At 33.8% G+C, this 21,086-nt stretch overlaps 2 long non-coding RNA genes across 2 annotated transcripts; one reads left to right on the forward strand and one right to left on the reverse strand.

Annotated features, from left to right (window-relative positions):
• Window positions 1–15,834: 15,834 nt before the first annotated feature.
• Window positions 15,835–18,184, reverse strand: LOC110225306. Its single transcript, XR_002329699.1, has 5 exons — window positions 17,931–18,184; window positions 17,687–17,829; window positions 17,251–17,302; window positions 16,632–16,746; window positions 15,835–16,357 (listed from the first exon to the last, which is right to left on the reverse strand). It is a non-coding gene; the product is annotated as an uncharacterized LOC110225306 (long non-coding RNA).
• A 1,448-nt stretch (window positions 18,185–19,632) lies between these two features.
• On the forward strand, window positions 19,633–20,861 carry LOC110225163. The gene is made up of 2 exons (XR_002329571.1): window positions 19,633–20,014; window positions 20,086–20,861. It is a non-coding gene; the product is annotated as an uncharacterized LOC110225163 (long non-coding RNA).
• Window positions 20,862–21,086: the final 225 nt, after the last annotated feature.

Genomic DNA, 21,086 nt, shown 5'->3' on the forward strand with positions numbered 1-21,086 from the left:
ATGCTCACAGATATTGGGGAAGGAGTAGGAGACCTCTTGGACCATGAACTCACCCCTACAGCTGCAAGAATTCAAGTCATGGTTAACGGACTAGAACCCCTCATTAAGGAAACCATTGTTGAATTTGATAATGGAACTGAAGCCCTGGTTACTTTGGAATACAAGAGATTAAAAAGTCATTGTACACACTGTCATCGACTTACCCATGCCAAGAAAGACTGCCCAGGACTACAACCACGCAAAGACCTGTCCAGAGAGCTTTCTCCTCTTCAAAGCCATCAGAACAGAGGCACCAATACTACTTCCCACAGCTTTCAAAAACGTGGTAGTAGAGACTCTGCCAGATCTCACTACCACCCATACAAGAGACCTGAAAAGCTTAATTTTGATAGGACTTCTGAGAGCAGAGCTCCAAGAGACTATGGTAGTAAGTTTCAGTCCACTCCATCTGAAAGAATTCTAGTAAACAAATCTTACTCCCTGGCAAGAGTTTCACCAAGAAAACATGACTACTACAAAGGTGATTCTAGCAGAGTAATTAGAGCACCTGTACAAAATTCTGAGGTACCTATCAGAAACGCTCCTGCACAATCCTTTCAATGGCGAGAGAAAACTCCAGTCAGAGAGAACACTCTGTTAGAAACCTCCCAATCATCCAGAAACAGGCGACCACCACTAGAGAGGCCAGTGACTGAGATTCCAAATCTCATTGACCCTCCTCCTATCCCCACCACTGAAGCAGTGATGGGAGAACTATGTGATGTCACCATCCAATACACTAGCTGCATTGATCCAACTGAAAGTGCAGCAAGAAAACAACGGGTTTTACAGGGAGAAACCAAAGGATTAATGGCACAGACGGCTGCATCAATCATAGAATCAGCCAAACAAGCTCACCTAAATAATGCTGCTATGTTGGAAATCCAACAGATCAGAAGCTAATCTATCTCCCCTGATCTATTTGTTCACCCTGCCCAGAAGCTGCAATCCCCTCCAGTACCTCCTAAGAAGAAGAAAGGAAGACCACCTATCACAAAACCTGTAATCAAAAGCCCTGTCGTTTTAGCAGGAGCAAAATCTTCAAAGAGACAACTCTGCAATATTCAAAACTCACTTAAGAGAAGACAAGGTGATGAAACTATTAGCACCTCAAGCAAATCCTCTGCTCAGAGAAGACTTTCTGCACAGGCTACAGCAAACTTGGCTTCTACAAGTAGAGCACCTCCTCAAAGAAAAATTGTCCCAGCCATTGTCAAAGGAAGGGTGGATTTTCCCAATCCACCTCGTCCTCTTCCTTAAGACTGGCAAGTTGGAACTGTTGTGGGTTGGGGAATCCCATGACAGTTCAGCGGCTGCGAGAGATACAGAAATCTATCTCTCTAGATATTCTATTCCTCATGGAGACAAAAAGTCCTGATGAAGTTGTCTTGAAGAAACTTCAATGGATGAACTTTTCAAAGCATTTACTCATCTCTCCACACAGCAATGGGGGTGGGGGCCTAGCACTTTATTGGCAACAGGATATTGAGATTGAAGTACTATCATCCTGCCAAAATTTTATTGACACTCTCATCAAAGCAGAAGGTAAAACTTTCTATGCTACCTTCCTCTACAGAGAACCAGATAGAGCAAAGAGAAAACTTATCTGGAATCGGCTAACTGAGATTGGTACATCAAGAGACTCCTCATGGGTTTTAACTGGAGACTTCAATGATATCCTTGATGCCACAGAAAAATGGGGTGGACCAGTCAGACCTGAAGGCTCCTTTGTGGATCTCAGATCTTTCATGTCTGAATGCGACCTTTATGATCTTAGACACTCTGGCAATTCTTTATCCTGGAGAGGCAAACGACATGAACATTTAGTGTACTGCAGATTGGATAGAGCTGTCTCTAATGGAGCATGGGCTGAAATGTTTCCTTCAGGTAGATGCGAGTATCTCTCTTTTGAAGGTTATGACCATCGGCCTCTTATAACCTACTTTGATCTTAAAAAAAAAAAGAAAAAGAGAGGTATTTTCAGATCTGATAGACGCCTAAAAGACAATACTGAAGTGGTAAAGCTGATCGATGAGGCATGGAAGTATGACTGGCAAGAAACAGTGGAGGAAAAGATTATCAGAACTAGAAGAAGCATCATTGAGTGGTCAAGGAAGAAACATATAAACAGTCAAAAGCTTATCGAGGAGTACCGGGAGTCTTTGGAAGAAGCAATGACTAGCTCCAACCCTTGCCCAGGATTGATCTCCACGCTAAACAACAAGCTGCTTTTAGCCTATAAAAATGAAGAAGAATTCTGGAAGCAGCAGAGTAGACAACTTTGGCTAGCCCTTGGAGATAAAAACACCGGCTATTTTCATGTAATCATAAGAGGTAGAAAAGTCATAAATAAATTTTCTGTGATTGAGGATATGAGTGGAACTGCACAGTATGAAGAGGAGAAGATTCTTACAGTTATTTCTGACTAGTTTCATGATCTTTTCGCCTCTCAACCTGGAGAAAGAGAGAATATTATAAAAGAAGCCCTACAACCATACATCTCAGAAGATATAAATCTGAAGCTTATCTCCCTACCTTCTCATGAGGAGATTAAATTGGCCTGCTTCTCTATCCATGCAGACAAGGCACCCGGGCCAGATGGATTTTCAGCTTGTTTTTTCCAATCCAATTGGGAAACAGTGGCGCCTCATGTAATCCATGAAATTCAATCATTTTTCTCTTCTGGTATCCTTCCTAGGAACATCAATAATACCCATATCAGGCTTATACAAAAAATTCAGAGCCCAAGGAAAGTAGCAGAATACCGGCCTATAGCCCTTTGCACTATCTTCTACAAGATCATCTCCAAAATCCTTACTTCAAGACTGGAACCTGTTTTGCATGGAATTGTAGCAGACAACCAATCATCATTTGTTCCGCAAAGAGCAATCTCAGATAATGTGCTAATTACACATGAAGTACTTCACTACCTGAAAATCTCTGGAGCAAAGAAAAGGTGTTTCATGGCAGTTAAGACCGATATGAGCAAGGCATACGATCGTATTGAGTGGGACTTCATCGGATTAGTGCTTGAAAGGCTAGGCTTTCACCAAAAATGGGTCAACTGGGTCATGCAGTGTATCACCACTGTCTCATACTCCTTCCTCCTCAATGGATCTGCTCAAGGAATGGTTCAGCCTCAAAGAGGAATTAGATCCCCTCTCTCCCTATCTTTTCATCCTCTGTAGTGAAGTTCTTTCTGGACCATGCACAAAGGCTCAACAAGTAGGGCGACTAACGGAAATCAGAGTCGCAAAGAAGAGTCCTAGAATCACTCACTTGCTCTTCGCCGATGACACCATATTTTTCTATCGCTCCGATGTGAAAAGCTGTGAAGAGCTCATGAGCATCCTGCAAAAATATGAGACTGCATCAGGACAGATCATCAATAAACAGAAATCTGCGGTCACCTTTTCCACCAAAACAGAACCAGAAATAAGAGACAAGGCAAAACTATTGCTGGGAATCCCAAAAGAAGGAGGATTAGGCAAATACCTGGGTCTTCCTGAACTGTTTGGAAGGAAGAAGAAAGACCTCTTTAACAGTATCATTGACCGGATACATCAAAGAGCGCTCAGCTGGTCCTCCAAGTTTTTATCTACTGCTGGGAAGACAACCATGCTAAAATCAGTTCTGGCTGCTATGCCAACTTATACGATGTCGTGCTTTAAGCTTCCCACCTCCCTGTGTAAATGAATCCAATCAGCTTTGACAAGGTTCTAGTGGGATGCCTCAGCAGAAAAAAGAAAAATGGTTTGGATATCACGGTCCAAACTCACCTTATCAAAAAGAGATGGAGGACTTGGTTTCAGAGAAATCCAGAAGTTCAACGATGCTCTATTGGCGAAGATTAGCTGGAGGATCTTATCAAAACCGTCTTGCCTTCTGGCCAAAACTCTTATGGGAAAATACTGCAAGAATTCCACCTTTCTTGAGTGTCATGTTACCTCGTCTACGTCTCATGGCTGGCGCGGTATATGTATTGGCAGAGATTTGTTGAAAGCAAATATTGGAAAAGCCATTGGAAATGGAGCAGATACCAACGTGTGGTCTGAACCATTGGCTCTTCTTCTAGCCCTTCAACATGCAAAAGACCTCGGCATCACCACCCTCTCAATAGCCTCTGACTCACAACAGTTGATCAAGGCCATCAATTCAAGGACTCCTTCACCGGAGCTTCATGGAATCCTTCACGACACTCTTCGTCTAGCTTCGGAGTTTGGCGATGTTAAGTTTTCTTCTATCCCTCGATGTGAAAATCGAGCCGCAGACAAGTTATCCAAAGCTGGTCTTGCTTCTATTTTCAATTGCAATGTACCCGGTTTAACTTTTTCTCATTAATGAAATCATCTCTTCGCACAAAAAAAAAAAAAAATTCCTTTCTCCTCTATTCTTGATGGATTTGTCGATACAAGTGTCTTAGTCGGTTAGTATTCTTTTTTTTTTTTTTTTTTTTTTTTTTTTTGTTAATTGTATGGTGATGTTATTTTTCTTTTGTATTTTTTTTTTTTTTTTTTTTTTGGACAAGTTTATTTTTTTTTTCTTTTGTATTTATGTTTTTTTTTTTTTGAGGAAGATCTGGTTGGAGTTATGCATGACGTTGGAACGTTGGTTAACGTTCATTCGAACCCAAAAATGCTCTCAGGTTTTAGGATCACCTTTAGATTGCGTGATATAGAGTAAGTTTCATAAATTTACATTGGTGTATTTAGTTTATGTATTTACTAATAAACTCTCAAATGTCGTTAATTTATTTGTTGTCATTAAGTTTACTGAGTTAGAGTGTGAGGTGACTGGTGAAGAGGCAATATCTTTCGAGCGTAACTATAAAAGTTATGGTAAAAAGAACTTGGTTTGTATACTTGGATGGTGGAAAGTCAAGCGATTGGCCACTAATCTAGACTCGGTTAAAATTTGTAACTATGGTGGGATATCGAAAGTATTTGCCGATCCTGATATTCCAGAGGCTGCTGATATTCATTTCAAGTGAGTCTCTGATGTTTATTTGTATACGTTATATGCATCAGGGTTATTCCGTACCTTTACATGTAGTATTTATTATGATGTCGTATAATTCATGTTATTTTTTTTTTATTGTTTTGCAAGGAATACTTGGGCTCTTGAGGGGAAAAAAGATGTTTAATTTTTTGTTTGAACTTTAATTGTGGTTGTAATATTTTAATAATAGTACTCTTGGTTTATATTAAGTTGTGTACGTTATTTTTACTTTACTTTCAGTCTATTTTGATTTTGTATTGATTAATATATTTACGGTTTTTAACATATAATTAGTGTCCGTTCTTGGTCCCGCGTGAACGCGCAGGGAAGTCAGCTAGTTTTATAGTGTTTGATTTTTTTTTTTTTTGGATAATTTATAGATTTTATCTGTCATAAACGTATTCATATTAATAAGCTAAATATTATTTCCAGGCATAATAGGCTGTGATGTGGAGGTTTTTATTAAATTTATTTTGTAGTATCGATAGTGTTGAATTTATAACATTAAATAAATTGTAGGAAGTATTTAGTTTTCAACACATATTATGTGATTTTTATTTATGTTTAGTAACATTGTTTTTCATTTCAAATTCATTACTTTAATAACCGTATGTTATTTTAAAAATGAAATAGAGAATTTAAAATTAAATTGACAATCAAATAAAAGAATGTAAACTTATTTTAATGAATCTTGAAACATAAATTTGTCAAAAAATAGTGTATTTTTTTAATAGTTATTTTTAATCATGAAATTATGAATTATATTTATAAACATATATATTTTGACAAATTGATTGAAAAATGTTTTTGTAAAGATTAAATGTATAATATTAACGGATTGTTTTTATTTGCGGAATTTTTTTTATTTGTTTATTAAAAAGATGTTAATATTAGAAAGAGTGTAGGTTAGTCCCAATTTAGTGTTCGTATAAGATTTGAATTATGTGAATGAGAAATTTGATTTTTGCCAATGGTTTGAGGTATAGGTGTTTAATTGCGTTCAAATCCTGTAATGTTGGGAACAATTTTTTGAAAGAGAAGATACATAGCAACCAGAAGAAATCACCTTCTGTAATAACAGGTTAATATAAAATCTCTACCTTTCTCAAACTATGCATGTGATTGTTGTTTGTGATTATGGTTGTTTGTCTATATTGAAATTTGGTTACTGCAATGAATTGGGAACAATGTTTTCATTTGAATTGGGAACACTTAATTGTTTTTGTTTTTCTGGATTTGGTATCATTTGCTTTTGAATTGCATAGTGGTCTCCAACGACAAAGTAGGATAGTAATGTATACTGAACTTAATAATTTTTTTCAGTTGAAATAAATAATAAGATTGAAATCACAATAAAATATTGAGAATATTGCTCTATGGAGTACTTTATTGAAACTCAATCTCACGTTGGAGTACATTAGGGGTAGTAGACACATTTTTAAGTTTTTTTACTATAACGTAACAGAGGTATGTGATTGTGATATTTGTTCATAAAGGTTTTTGATTATGATTTGTTCTTGGTGTTTGGATATTGGTTTTAATTTTTGATTGAATTGATATAGCATATTTACTAATAAGTAGAATTTTATTTTAACTGTTATTTAGCTTCTGGTTGAGACTTATGTGTCATCTCTTCTATCTCTTGGTTTATATTTTGGCTTGGTTTAAATGCTTTATGTTTTGACTTTTGATTAGTTCGTTTAAAGTTGAAGAAAAAATTGTATTACGAATGAATTAAGGCAGCATTTTGAAAGGAGGGAAAATTTTTTTTTTATCTTGCTTAGGGTCTTCCCAAACATTAGACCGGCTCGGCTTACGTTACGTCGTTACCGTGACGTTCTTTGTTACCACCTCACCTCCCTTCTGATTCTTTCAATCTTTCTTAATCACCAATCACCAAGCAAATCAAGTTTATCACAAATCATAAAAAAAAAAACAATTTTTAGTTAAATGATCTGTGAATCTGTGATGAAAGAAAGCTTTTTATGAAAAAAAACCCTAAACTACTATAAACTCTCGTTCAGAGAGTCGAGAAGATCAACAATTTTAATTTGTTTTATTTAGTAAAAAAAAAAAATTAAACTTCATGGGCTATAAAAAACATTGGGCCGTAAGCGATGGCTTCTGCTGCTTCCGTCGTGGGCCGGCGCTGAACGTAACAGAGGTATGTGATTGTCATATTTGTTCATAAAGGTTTTTGATTATGATTTGTTCTTGGTGTTTGGAGATTGGTTTTAATTTTTGATTGAATTGATATAGCATATTTACTAATAAGTAGAATTTTATTTAAACTGTTATTTAGCTTCTGGTTGAGACTTATGTGTCATCTCTTCTATCTCTTGGTTTATATTTTGGCTTGGTGCTTTATGTTTTGACTTTTGATTAGTTCGTTTAAAGTTGAAGAAAAAATTGTATTACGAATGAATTAAGGCAGCATTTTGAAAGGAGGGAAAATTTTTTTTTTATCTTGCTTAGGGTCTTCCCAAACATTGGACCGGCTCTGGTTACGTTACGTCGTTACCGTGACGTTCTTTGTTACCACCTCACCTGCCTTTTGATTCTTTCAATCTTCCTTAATCACCAATCACCAAGCAAATCAAGTTTATCACAAATCATAAAAAAAAAACAATTTTTAGTTAAATGATCTGTGAATCTGTGATGAAAGAGAACTTTTTATGAAAAAAACCCTAAACTACTATAAACTCTCGTTCAGAGAGTCGAGAAGATCAACAATTTTAATTTGTTTTATTTAGTAAAAAAAAAAAAAATTAAACTTCATGGGCTATAAAAAACATTGGGCCGTAAGCGATGGCTTCTGCTGCTTCCGTCGTGGGCCGGCGCTGCTTTTTAGTTATCTCTATCTCTCTTACTACTTTTTTTTTCTTCCTCTCTTCTTCGTCTTTTTCCCTAAATAGTGATTTGTGATGAATTAATTTGTTGCCGGAATTCGAGAGAGACGACTCTTCAATGAATTTCAATTTTTATGTCTTAGATTTGTATCCATCAGATCTGTGATTTGAATTTCGGAAACCCAATTTTCTCCTCCTTGAGATCCTCAAGAAGCTTCCCGAATCTCAGAGCAACGTCGTTTTACTCATCTAAATCTCCATGGATGACATATACGAATGCTCAAAGTCTCGTCTTGTTTGACTCTCACCCAAACAAATCTGGGTATTTTATCTTTTTCTTCTTTTAATTGATACTACTTAATTTATAATTAATAAAGATATATGTGAAAACTAATTTCTATGACAGCTTGGGGTTTCATTTATCAATTATATAAGGAAAGAGTTTTTGTTGAAATCATGAATCCTAGATTAAATCGACAAGAAGAAGAAGCTTCATGAGAATGAAAGTGGCTAATTTGCCCTATTTTGTCTGAAGATTCGATAGGGGTGAAAATATGTTTTTTAGAGAGTGAGAAATTAATTAGACGTGGATTGAAATTACCACGTGGTTAGAGTTTGGTGGATGTGCATAGATGGTCGATAATTTGAAATGATTGCGTTGTAAATTTTGATATAAAATTAACAAGACTGTCATGTGTTCAAGATTCTGTGGATAGTTTATATTTTGTCCCTTAAAAATATTTATGTGTCAATGACTTCCCACACTTATCTCTATAAGTCACCATTATTATTGTTGACTATTATGTATGACATATTATGGATGCCACATTATGGATGACACATAGTGGATGATGTATTATGCATTATGAATTTATAAATGATTTATGTATAGAAAAAGCATTATGGAAGCCAGTATTTTGTTATGTTACAAATCTAATGTGATTTTTGTATAATGTTGTCCACAAAATAAGTGTTACGTTATATAAAAGATCGTGATAAAATATGATGAAACAAGTTCTAGTAGTCATATCCACAAAAGTTATTCCATAAAGTTAGATTACATATAAACAAAACAACAATAAGAGTGTATATTGTATGATTGTGTACATGAACACATCGATCTCAATAATGTTATATGTTTTCAGATTAAGAAACATGTTTTAGATTATTATGAACCCAAAGTGGTGGTTATTGATGTTGTATCTATAAAAGTTAGGGTTTAAGGTTGAAGGGATAAAAGTTAGAGGTTGTATTGTAGGGTTTAGGGTTATAGTTTTGGATTTCATGTTTAGGGTTTAGAGTTTAGAGTTAAAGTTTTAGAGTTTAGGATTTAGGGTTTAGGTATAGGGTATAAGTTATAGTTATATGGTTAAGGGTTAAGGGTTTAGTCTTTATGGTTTATGGTTTAGGGTTTATGGTATAGGGTTTAGTAATATGGTTAAGGTTTAATGGTTTAGTCTCTATGGTTTAGGGTTTAGAGTTGAGGGTTTTGACTTTAGAGGTTTAGGGTTTAATGTTTATGGTTTAGGGTTTACTAATTATGATTAGGGTTTAGGGTTTATTAATTATGATTTAGTTTTTAGTATTTATTTAGGGTTTAGGGTTCCTTTTTTAGTATTTAGGGTTTATTATTTAGTGTTTAGGGTACAATTTGATTGTTTAGGGTTTAGGGTTTCGTTCTTATGGATATAGTATAGTCTTATAATTTGAGCATATATGGAATCCCGTGGCTAGGTTTACATGGAAAGGGTTTTTATCTAACCATGTGGCAATATTTTGATGGTAATGTAAGGGTTAAGCGTATTGGATTTATTGTTTATGGTTTAGGGTTTAATTTATATCGAACACGTGGCTATGTTATGATGGATAGGGTATAGTATTTAGGGTTTAGGGTTTAATAATTAGAGTTTAGTATTTAGTGTTTATGTTTAGGATATAGTATTTTGTGTTTAGTATTTAGGGTTTAATGTTTATTGTTGAGGGTTTAGGGTTTCGTTTTTATCGGTATAGTGTTAAGTGTTTAGGGTATAGGGTTTTGTGTTTAGTTTATAGGGTTTAGCATTTACTATTTAGGGTCTAATATTTAGGGTTAAGGTTTAAATCTCTATGGTTTAGGTTTTAAAATTAAGTGCTTTGAGTTTAGGGTTTGGGGTTTAGGTTTAAGTGCTTGGGTTTAATTTCTAGGGTTTAGGGTTTAGTATATAAGGTTTAGGGTTTAGTGTTTAGTATATAAGGTATAGGGTTTAGGTTTAAGTGCTTGGGTTTAATTTCTAGGGTTTAGGGTTTAGTATATATGGTTTAGGTTTAGGATATTATGGTTAAAGAACCATGACTGTCTACAATGATTCTAGGGTTTATGGCTACATACTTCTCAGTATAGTGAAAAAATAAATTAGACCTGAATTGAAATGACCACGTGGTTAGAGTTTGGTGGATGTGCTTGTATGAGCGGTAATTCTAAATGATTGTGTTGTCAATTTTGATATAAAATTATAAAAACCTATCATGTGTTCAAGATTATGTGGATAGTTTTTATTTTATCCTTTAAAAATATTTCTGTTATATGATTTTTTATATTTATAAAATATAGTAAAATGGATCTTCAAATGTAACGAAAGAGTAATTATAATTTATTATACAATAAAAAATATGTTTATCTCTGATTTAGAACTTATAATCTTTTTTTTATTAGAATTCATTACTTTCATTTCTCTCTCTTTACAATCAAACCCCACTCCGAATACCGTGCCCACCCACAACCATTAGATCTTTTTTTTCGGCAATATCCACACAATTCCATCATCTCATCTTTCAATGATAATGAACCGTTAGATCATTTCTCTCTCATGGATATCCAACGGCTAAGATTAAACAAGTTAACTATAGTTGGGTTAACTGTCCACGTGTAGTAAGGGTATAATTGTATTGATTTTTGTTGAATAGTGAAAAAACACAAAAAAAGTACCCACTCCTTCCCATGTACCCCATTTGCTCAAACAATCTCACAAACTACCCCAACATGCCACGAACCCTAAAATATTTCTTACAAACTGTATATTTAGATCAATAAATATCTGTATCTTTTTGTAAGGTTACATTTGATTCTTCTTGATGAATTTGTTACTTGAAGTATATATAAATTTTGTTTAGGTGAATGAAATGAATTCGGGTGAATGAATTGAATTGAATTTAAGTTATTACTTGAAGTATATAAAAATATTGTAAGAGAAATTATTCTGTTACAATGTTTTTGATTTCTCGTTTTAGGCCTTTTTTATGGCCTTTGCATACTGGTCTCAGACCACGTACTATGCATTACCATAGAAAAAACTTTACACTTTATTTGAATTGAAAGAAACATTATGTTTTAATGATAAAAGAGTAATATTACCAAGAGACCAAGATAGTTGCCACGACTGACTAAAAAAGATGAATACAAACTCAAATAACAAAATTTATGAGAAGGTACAATCCTTCTTGTAAGTCATTGAAAACATACCTTACTTATCTAAGTTCAGGAAAACCTCTTTAAAAACAACATTCCTTGTTTTGTTTGAAATCTTTCCATCTTTGTCTACTATAAGCACTTTCAAACTTTTCTTAGAAGTAACACGTGATAAAGCAACATATAGCTGGCCATGGGAAAACACATCTCTTGGCAAATAAAGACCTACCTCACTTAGCGATTGTCCTTGGCTTTTGTTAATGGTCATAGCAAAAGCAAGGGATAAAGGAAATTGTCTACGACGCATTTTGAAAGGAAGTTTAGTATCCGATGGTGATAAAATGATTTTTGGAATTAAAACTTTATCACCGATCCTGTCACATGTGATAGCCATTGCCTCTAACACGTGATTCATCATCTGTGTTATCTGTAGACGTGTGCCATTACATAAGCCTTCTTTACTGTCTATATTTTGTAATAGCATAACAGGAGCACCAACCTTCAAATGTAGAATATGGTTAGGCAAACCGGGTATAGTGATAGAGTTTAAGAAATCGGGTGTAAAAAATGGATTTCTTTGTGAATCAATATCCGTAGGATCTATACTGTCCGTACTCCTATAAACCATTTCTTCACCTAAGGCAAAACAAACATAAAAAAATAGAATCTGTCATATAAACGCTGAAGTATTTTTAAAAAATTGGTCACAAATAAAATGTTAGAAAAAGTACTCACCTTTCAACTGAGTAAGCATAATGAGGTTCAGTTTATTAACATCCTCATTGGTTGGAGCTAATATTGCTCTCCGTTGAAAGAAAAAAGGATCCTTTTGCTCATGCAACAGATTTGGATCGCCATATATTTCTCGACTGATTGCTTCAATAGGATCAGCTACTTTAGTAATCAGTAATTCTCTAGGAATCTCAATTACAGCCTCACCATCGTTTGGTTATGAAATCTTCCCATCTTCAACAGCCAAAATCCACTTTGAAAATTCCTCTATTAAGTTTGACTCATCATTTTTGAAATTGTTGTTTAGTAGTCTCATATTCTTAGTTAGCTTCAACACTTTGCAATGATCCCAAAGATAGGAAGAATTTAGAGCAGACAATACAATTTCCACTCTACCTGCACCATTGATCACATGAAGTACCTGCCTGAAATCCCCTCCAAAAACAACAACCGTTCCTCCAAAAGGCTTGGTCTCTTTAAGATTTAGTATATCAGAGAAACTTCTATCTAAAGCCTCAAAATAGTACTTGCTCATCATTGGCACTTCATCCCATATTATAAGGGAAGCCATCTTGATTAATTCAGCAAGATCAGATGTAGGACTAATAGAATAGGTAGAAAACTCATTGGGGTTGATTGGTATACAAAAACGTGAATGGGCAGTCCTACCACCTGGTAGCAGCAAAGAAGTAATCCCACTAGAAGCCACGTTAAGAACAATCATCCCTCTGTACCTAATTGCACCTGATAGAGTCTTCCATAGAAACGTTTACCCGGTGCCACCAAAGCCGTATACAAAAAATATTCCTTGTTGTTTTTAGCACACAGCCAGTTATTTGATCATAAATTTTTTTAGTACTCATTCACCATGTTTCTCCTTCAAATCAATACGATCATATCTTAGTTCATCAAAAATTAAACGGTTGAAATTGTCAATACCGGCTCATTTTCCTGAAGAGTGTAGTTTCTCTTCTCAGCTTCTGTTCAAATCAGTCCTGGAAAAAAATAAACAAAAATTAAATACATTGATTACAAAGATCAGTAGACATACAATAATAAAAGGAATAATATCACTTTGACATACTTTCTCAAGTTTTCTTTCACAATTAGATACTTTCATCTTTCAAAAATTTTGTTTTTGTGTGTTATTACCTAAACACCCTCACTCACTCTCTCCCTCACTCTCTCTCACGCACACACTCTCACCCACACACTCTCTCTCTCTCCTCTCTCTCATTTTCTTTTTATAAACATTTTAGTTATTTAATATAACGTATTTTGTCTATTTTATTATATAATAAATTAAGATTTATTTTTCCTACATTTTAAGATCCATTGTTGCTATATTTTAAGTAAATAATTATATTACATATTATCCATTTCCGATTGAACATTTATTTATTATTAAATGGATATTAAAAGGTACTTGTACAAACATATTATACGAATATTTATAACTACTAATTATCCAAACATGTGAGAAAAGGTGAATGCAAAACTTTAAAAAACAAAAATGTCGTTGTATTAATTCAAGAGTTCTGATATGATCTGATTCAAATAAAAGAGAAGAATATGACAAGTAAGGTGTCCATCAAAGATTGTATATATGGATGATGACAAGTATGTTGTCTATCTAGGTCTTATTAAGTGTGTTTAGTGAATTTGATCTAAGCAATATCATTTGACCATCTAAGTGGACATGTGTTTATGGACAAGTGTTAATGGACAAGTGTGGCCGAATCTAAGTGGATGATCTGAAAGTGTTTAGAGGACATTAAATCCATTATGGTGCTGCTAGTTGTTATGGTTTCCCAGGCCTGCAACAAGTCTTGATGATTTTCAATTAGCCGACAATACATATGGTCTTCACCAAGCATATACAGTTACCCAAAACCTACTTTTGTTTGTGTTTTTTCGATCTGGTGGTTTTTTAAGTCATCCATTTGTTCGAATCCAGTGGACTAATACATAGACGGTATGAACATGTTGAAGCGAACAATTGTTCACAATGTCATGGATGGTATGGTTATTAATGAATCAAATCAGATCAGAACTCTTGAATTAATACATCTTCATTTTTTGTATTTTCAAGCTTTGCATTCTCCCTCTTTCACCTGTTTGGATGATCAATAGTTATAAATACTAGGGATTAATCCGGGCTACGCCCGGTATATTTTACAATTGATATTTTTAGTTAGTTAAATATACCGAAAAATCATGTGATATAATATTTAAAATTTTAATTTTAAAAACTATATGGTACTATTAATGGTTTAAATTTGTCTATGTATGATTATTTCTTTGTAATTGATTTATTTCAAACTTTTTAAAAATTTTCATTCACTATTAATCTATATAATAGTTTACACATAATATATCTTTCTGGTAATATATTTTCCAATTGACTACTCTATTTTTTTTTTTTAAATTAATATCTATTTAATGTTTTACATCCTTAACAAATTAAAACAACTTGTCAAATATATTATTACTAACTTATAAGTTTATAACGCATGATCGTTCTCAATATCCCAAAATAATAGTAATTTATTAGCTAGGAGACGTAGAAGCTTTTCTGTAAACAAACTAGATTGTTACCCGCGGTACACCGCGGGTTAATTATTTGATTTTTTTTGTCTTTTTATAAACTGATGAATTTGTTGTATATAATATTTTTTGTTGTATATTGCGAGTCACATGCGTTGTAACTAAAAATGAAAATTTTAAGTTGTATTTGTTTTGTTTAGTGTTTAAAATTGTATAATTGTATATTTTGATTTGTTAATCCCAGGATTTCACCCGTGATATATTATCCCGTATTAATATCAATCCAAATCCGACCCGTCCCACCATATAATCATGTCCCGTAAAATTAAACATCATTTTGTTATTTCTTTTAATAACACTTTTATTTAAAAGACATATAATTCGAGTCAATTTAAAAGTTTGCTTTCAAATAGTTTCTATAATATATATATATATATATATATATATATATATATATATATTTCAAATTAGTATGTGTTTTTAGACCAACCCGTAAAAATATTTTAAAAATGTATATTAAAATACTAAATAATTGTATTTCGATTTGTTAATTTTAAAATTTCACCGTGGTATATTGTCCCGTTTTAGATAATTGTAGAAATTAAAAAAATATCTGAATGACTCAATTCCGGGTCAGAGTAAAAAAAAAATACGACCTGATTAAACGCGCAAATTTGTTTTTCAAAAATGTTAATATAGATTGTACACATATTTTTTTCTTCATCGATTGTGTAATATATATCCGTTTTAAAAAATTTGAATCATAGCATATGCAGAAAAAAATCAAATTTTTTTTATTAAGTATATATATTTTATAATAGTTCAAAATAATATAAATATAAGATCATATAAAAGTGAAATGAGAATCATATATTTATGTTTTAATTAGGTAGAGAGGTTTTTGGAAATTAGTTCAAATTTGTTATATTAGCATTAAATAATCATATTTGATTTCTATATCTATAAAAATTGTAGAGAATATGCCATAAATAAAGAGTTTAGGTATAGTAATTAGTTGAGAAAATATATATATATATATTTTTTAGATTTTATTGATTAATTTTCGTTTTTTAATTTTGTCAAAAATAAGGAAAGATCCGATTGAAGATTTCCGGGTCAAAATTAAACAAAATTTGACCCGATTAGGAACCCCAAAAAGTGTTGCAAAAATGTATAGTAGATTACCAAACTCATAACTTAAAAGTCGAAAATCATATGCTACTAAATACTAATTATATGTTAGGAAAATTCCTCAAGCAATTATATATAATAATTTGAATCGTCAAGGACACCAATACTCTAATGATTTTGATTATTTGTTTAGCCAATAAAGCATAGAACATCAATTCTGATTGTCTGTTTTCTACGATTATAACCTTGAGTATGTTTCTTGTTTACTTTTTCATCAGATTCATCACGCCAATTTGTTCTTTCTCAACTATGCTTGGACCTTTACCTTTCATTACAGTTGCATAGTAAATTTGCTCAGGGTCTCTTTATCTAGACATGACAAGTTTAACTTTGAAAACAACAAAACCATGAAATAATTTGGGGTTTACATTTTAAATGTAAAATAATAGAATTTGGAGAAACAGTATAACTGTAAGTGACTATGATTCGTTACGGTTTTGGCCGTGGCTGGTAGCACCCGAGTATAGTCATTTACGCTCATCATCATCATCACCACAACCATCATTTCTCTTTGCTTCGATCACCACCGCTAGAATTGTTAACATTCAACCTAACACTAAAAGCATATATAAGTTAGTCTGAGAAACACTAATATTGAAACACTAATATTATAAATGTTGAAACATTATAAATGTTGAACTGATTATAAGCGTGGGTATATCTTAAGATTGAGTAAATTTGGGAAACAAAATATAAATTGACGATCTGCTTACTTTAGGGAGTGAAAGTATAGTATATAACTTAATGTAGGAGATATATATACTCTCATCCAGCAAGACCAGGCAGTTACCAAAGTATCTAATGACGGAAGTCTAAGTTGAGCCCTATACCTTTGAGAACATGAAAAATATAGAACTGATCAGATTTGACCAATCATCGAGTTGCTGCACCTTGAGGATTTGGGGAAGAAGTGTAGTCTCACAATATTGATGCTGGTCATCTTCGCTAGAATAAATATAATAGTTTCTCGTGTCAGATTTCCTACTACCATTAAAAGTTGTAAGCAAAAAATTTGAAATTCGTAAAATCCCTACACTTGACTTCGTTGAGAGTTGCTATAGCTGACACACCTACACAGATTTCGTGATAAGCCATTACAAAGATCTATAACTCCTAAAGCGTTGAGGAATTTGATGCTAGTGCCAACATATCAGCCAACATGAGTCACACCAAATGCAACTCTTTATCCATTGGATGTGGAAAAAAAAACATGGATTAGAGAAACTCTTAGTTTAGAGTAAACGTAAACAGTTGAAAAAAAAAGGCTAAACGTATACACCATAGAGCTTTTGTGTTGAATCATCAAAAACCAATACAAACCGACTTGGTAATCCACTTAAAACTATGTGTTGATAGAGAGTATGGGAAAAAGATCCAAGGCTATGAGAAAATCTATATTAAGTTTTTCATATTTCCTTCGAAATCTCAAGCTCGGGATGAACTACGTACCATCAATATCCATTGAATATTGCAGTAAACCATGTCTACCATCGATGAGTTCCTGAAAAGAAAGAGAGGAATGATATATATTTTTTCTGTGATTCAGCATCAAGTTTTGTGGAGGACTGTAATTAAGCAGAAAGAGAATCAGCATACAGGGCGAATATGGTTTAGTAGTGTAAAAATCCTGTCAAGTTCTTCGAATCATAACAAAAACACAACATGTATATCTTTTACACCTTAATTGATTATTGGATGGTAAATCATAGTCGGAAGACCAAACAGAAAAGAAAGCTAGCAAGAATCTTTGAATTTCTCTACAAACTCAATTTCGGTTAGAAATTGCTATACTTGGTTATGATAATAACTTTTGGCAAGATTACAGGAAGGCTCGGAGATAAATTTAGAAGTCTTTTTAGTACGCTAAACACTCTTGAAAACATACCCAGTTCTGTCGTTCTTATTTCTCGCTTAACTCGAGATGCATTCACCTTTTGTTGAGTTCAATTTTTATGGAAGACCTTGTTGATCATCTACTGACTCGATGCTTCTCCATACCCACACAAACGTTCAAAATGGAGGATGTCTCTACATGAGCAAGACAACATCAATTCAACATATGGGTCAAATATACCACAATTTCGGACACCTATGGAAAAGAAGAAGGACGATATATGTGTCTTTCTTACCTATATATGATCGTGGCCTTTTGGTTTAAACATGAAAGGAGAGGAGCTTCAAACCACATGTATGGAAGAGATCATGGCTTGTGGGAGTTGATGAGTTTATGGCTTGAAAGTTGAAACCCTGTTTTAATTAGTGTTTGTGGCTGAACGTTTCTAGGAGAAGGGGAAAAGGCTATTTGTTTTTGCTATTATGCAAGATGCCGATTGATTTAGATGACGTGGCTAATTTTCGAGGTTTTACCTTATTTGCAAGAGAGATAGCTGACGTGGCACAACGTAGATGAATTTTTAAAAACTGATGTAGAGAGATAGCTGACGTGGCATAACGTAGATGAATTTTTAAAAACTGATGTGGATAGGCTGAGAGGCCTCAATCAGTACCTTTTATTAGTAAGAGATTGGTATGGTATGTTTGACTATCACAGTGTTATTAAGTGTGTTTAGTGAAATTGATCTAAGCAATATCCTTTGAACATCTAAGTGGACAAGTGTTAATGGACAAGTGTTTATTACCGAATTTAAGTGGATGATCTTAAAGTGTTTAGAGAACCTAAAATCCATTATGATGTTGCTGGCTGTGATGGTGTCCCAAGCCTGCAATAAGTCTTGATGATTTTCACTTAGCCGACAATACATATGGTCTTCACCAAGCACATACAGTTACCCAAAACCTACTTTTATTTGTGTTATTTTCAAGCTAGTTGTTCTTTAAGTCATCCATTTGTTCTAATCCAGTAGACTAGTACATAGACGGTACAAACATTTTGAAGCGAACAATTGTTCACAATGTCATGGATGGTATGATTATTAATGAATCAGATCAGAACTCTTGAATTAATACATCTGCATTTTTTGTATTTTCAAGCTTTGCATTCACTCTCTTTCACCTGTTTGGATGATCAGTAGTTATAAATATTGGTATAGTATGTTTGTTCAAGTACCTTTTAATATCCATTTAATAGTAAATAAATGTTCAATCGGAAATGGATAATATGTAATATAATTATTTACTTAGAATATAGCAACACTGGATCTTAAAATGTATGGAAAAATAAATCTTAATTTATTATATAAAAAAAATAGACGAAATACCTTATATTTGGTAACTAAAATGATAATAAAAAGAAAAAGAGACAGAGAGAAAGAGAGAGAAAGAGAGAGAGGAAGGGCAAAATTGTATTGATAAATGTTGAATAGTGGAAAAAGATGAAAATTTAGAAAAATGTCTCTTTTGATACAAAACTCAGAAAAAGTATGTCAACATGATATTCTTCCATAATAAAATTAATTGTTTTCGTCACTTTTTTTTTTTTTTTGGTCGGCAACTGGATTTCATTAAAAGCCCAAATGGGCAGATCTCTAAATTAAACATTGAAGCCCAACCGATGGGCCATTAGATATGACAACCACATGAGAAATAATGACACGTGTATACACATGCTAACCTCGAGTTAAAAGAAGGAATCGCCGCCGTTACTCAACCGCACGAGCACTCTGGAACAGCTTGGAACTACCGCCATCGGAACAGAGAGAAACCGTGATTGGTGGAAGCCGGAATCTCTCTCTCTAGGTGAATTATTATGGTGCTGTTCGTTTCTCCATTCAGATGGATCATCTGAATGGAGATGAGTTATGATGTTCGTTTATAACAATTTTACAGAGCAGTGAGATGAACCAGTTGGATAATTTTTATCAAACTCTACCAAAAAATGATCATTTTCCGACTGAGTCTGATCGGAGCAGTTGACTGGAGCTCATTCAGTCTAAAATACAAAATGACCTAAATACCCCTATCTAATTTGGAAAATTACACCAAAAAACCTAAACCTACTTCTCATCATTCATTCCACGACAAAGACTCAGAGAGCCATCCTTCGACAACGTGAGAAGAGAAACGAGATCCTTCGCACCGAAGCTGGATCTCTTCGCAGCTGGATCTCTCCGCCGGATCTCTCGCCGGAATCCACTCCTCTTTGATCTTCTCACTCCACTCCACTCCTCTTTGATCTCTCCGCCGGCTGTCTTCTTCTCTCTCGTGCGTGGATTTAGGTGTTACGATTGAATTAGCTGCGACCATTGTTTGAGAGGTAAGACTCATGGCTTTGATTATTGGATTTGATTTCTCCTTTAGTCATTGAAATCTCGAAGTGGGTTTCAGGTGTTACGGATTGAAATCGCTGCAACCACTGTTTGAGAGGTATGATATATCTCTAATTCATGATTTTGTATTGAGTTTATGTGTACCAATGGAGACGAGTGTTGTGGCTTTGTTTGATTTCGTGTTTCTAATGCTTATAGGCTATTATCGTTTTTGATGTTTGATTTTGTATTGAGTTGATCTGTTTCACCATCTAAAGCTGCCATTGTTTGATGTTTGATCTGTTTCACCATTTAAAGCTGCCATTGTGTGTTTAGTTTTGTGGCTTCTTCGTTAGTGTTTAGTCTTTTTAGGTGTGTCAGTGCACCAAACTAGCTTTAGATGAAACTTACTTTCTTTGGTTTACTGATTACTGGGATTTCAAGTAGACATGAATCTTGAGCTCTAAGCGGCTAATGCACCAACTTAACTTTAGATGAAATTGCTTGGATTTTGGCCTAACTCTGTCTCTATTGTGGTACTAAAGATCTCTAGTTAGTGCATGAGCGCAGGCTTCTCTTGATATTTGGATGCGCCTGCAAAAAAAAAACATAGTTGTTCACTAGAGATCTCTTAAAATTTTCAAAATCTCTAAGATAATGAGAACTTGATCATCTCCTTAACCACAAGATTTCAAGTGAGATTTTAACCACAAGATCATCCACTTTGTTCACTAGCTTTTTAAGTGTGTTCTGGAAATCTGAGAGTTCCTTCCTTTAATGAAACCCCTGTTATATGACTTTTTTGAGTTTGATTTGTCTGCAACGAAGCATGTAAATCCAGGAACAGCTTTGCTTCTGTTTGTGAATATCTTTCTCTCTTTTTTGTTCTATAAATTTGAGTCTGTTTTGGCCTCATTTCTTTTACTGAATAATTTGATTGAGTCAGCAAATTAGTCTGAATTTCTTACGCAGCTTTGCTTGTAATGTCTGTTCGAGTTTGGTTGACTCCACCATGGTTTATGGTACATTATCATCATGTGCATGTTGCATTATCATTCAAGATAGTGTCTTGTGAACTCT

This window comes from Arabidopsis lyrata (genome assembly GCF_000004255.2).
Source record: "Arabidopsis lyrata subsp. lyrata unplaced genomic scaffold ARALYscaffold_1, whole genome shotgun sequence".
NCBI classification, from domain to species: domain Eukaryota; kingdom Viridiplantae; phylum Streptophyta; class Magnoliopsida; order Brassicales; family Brassicaceae; genus Arabidopsis; species Arabidopsis lyrata.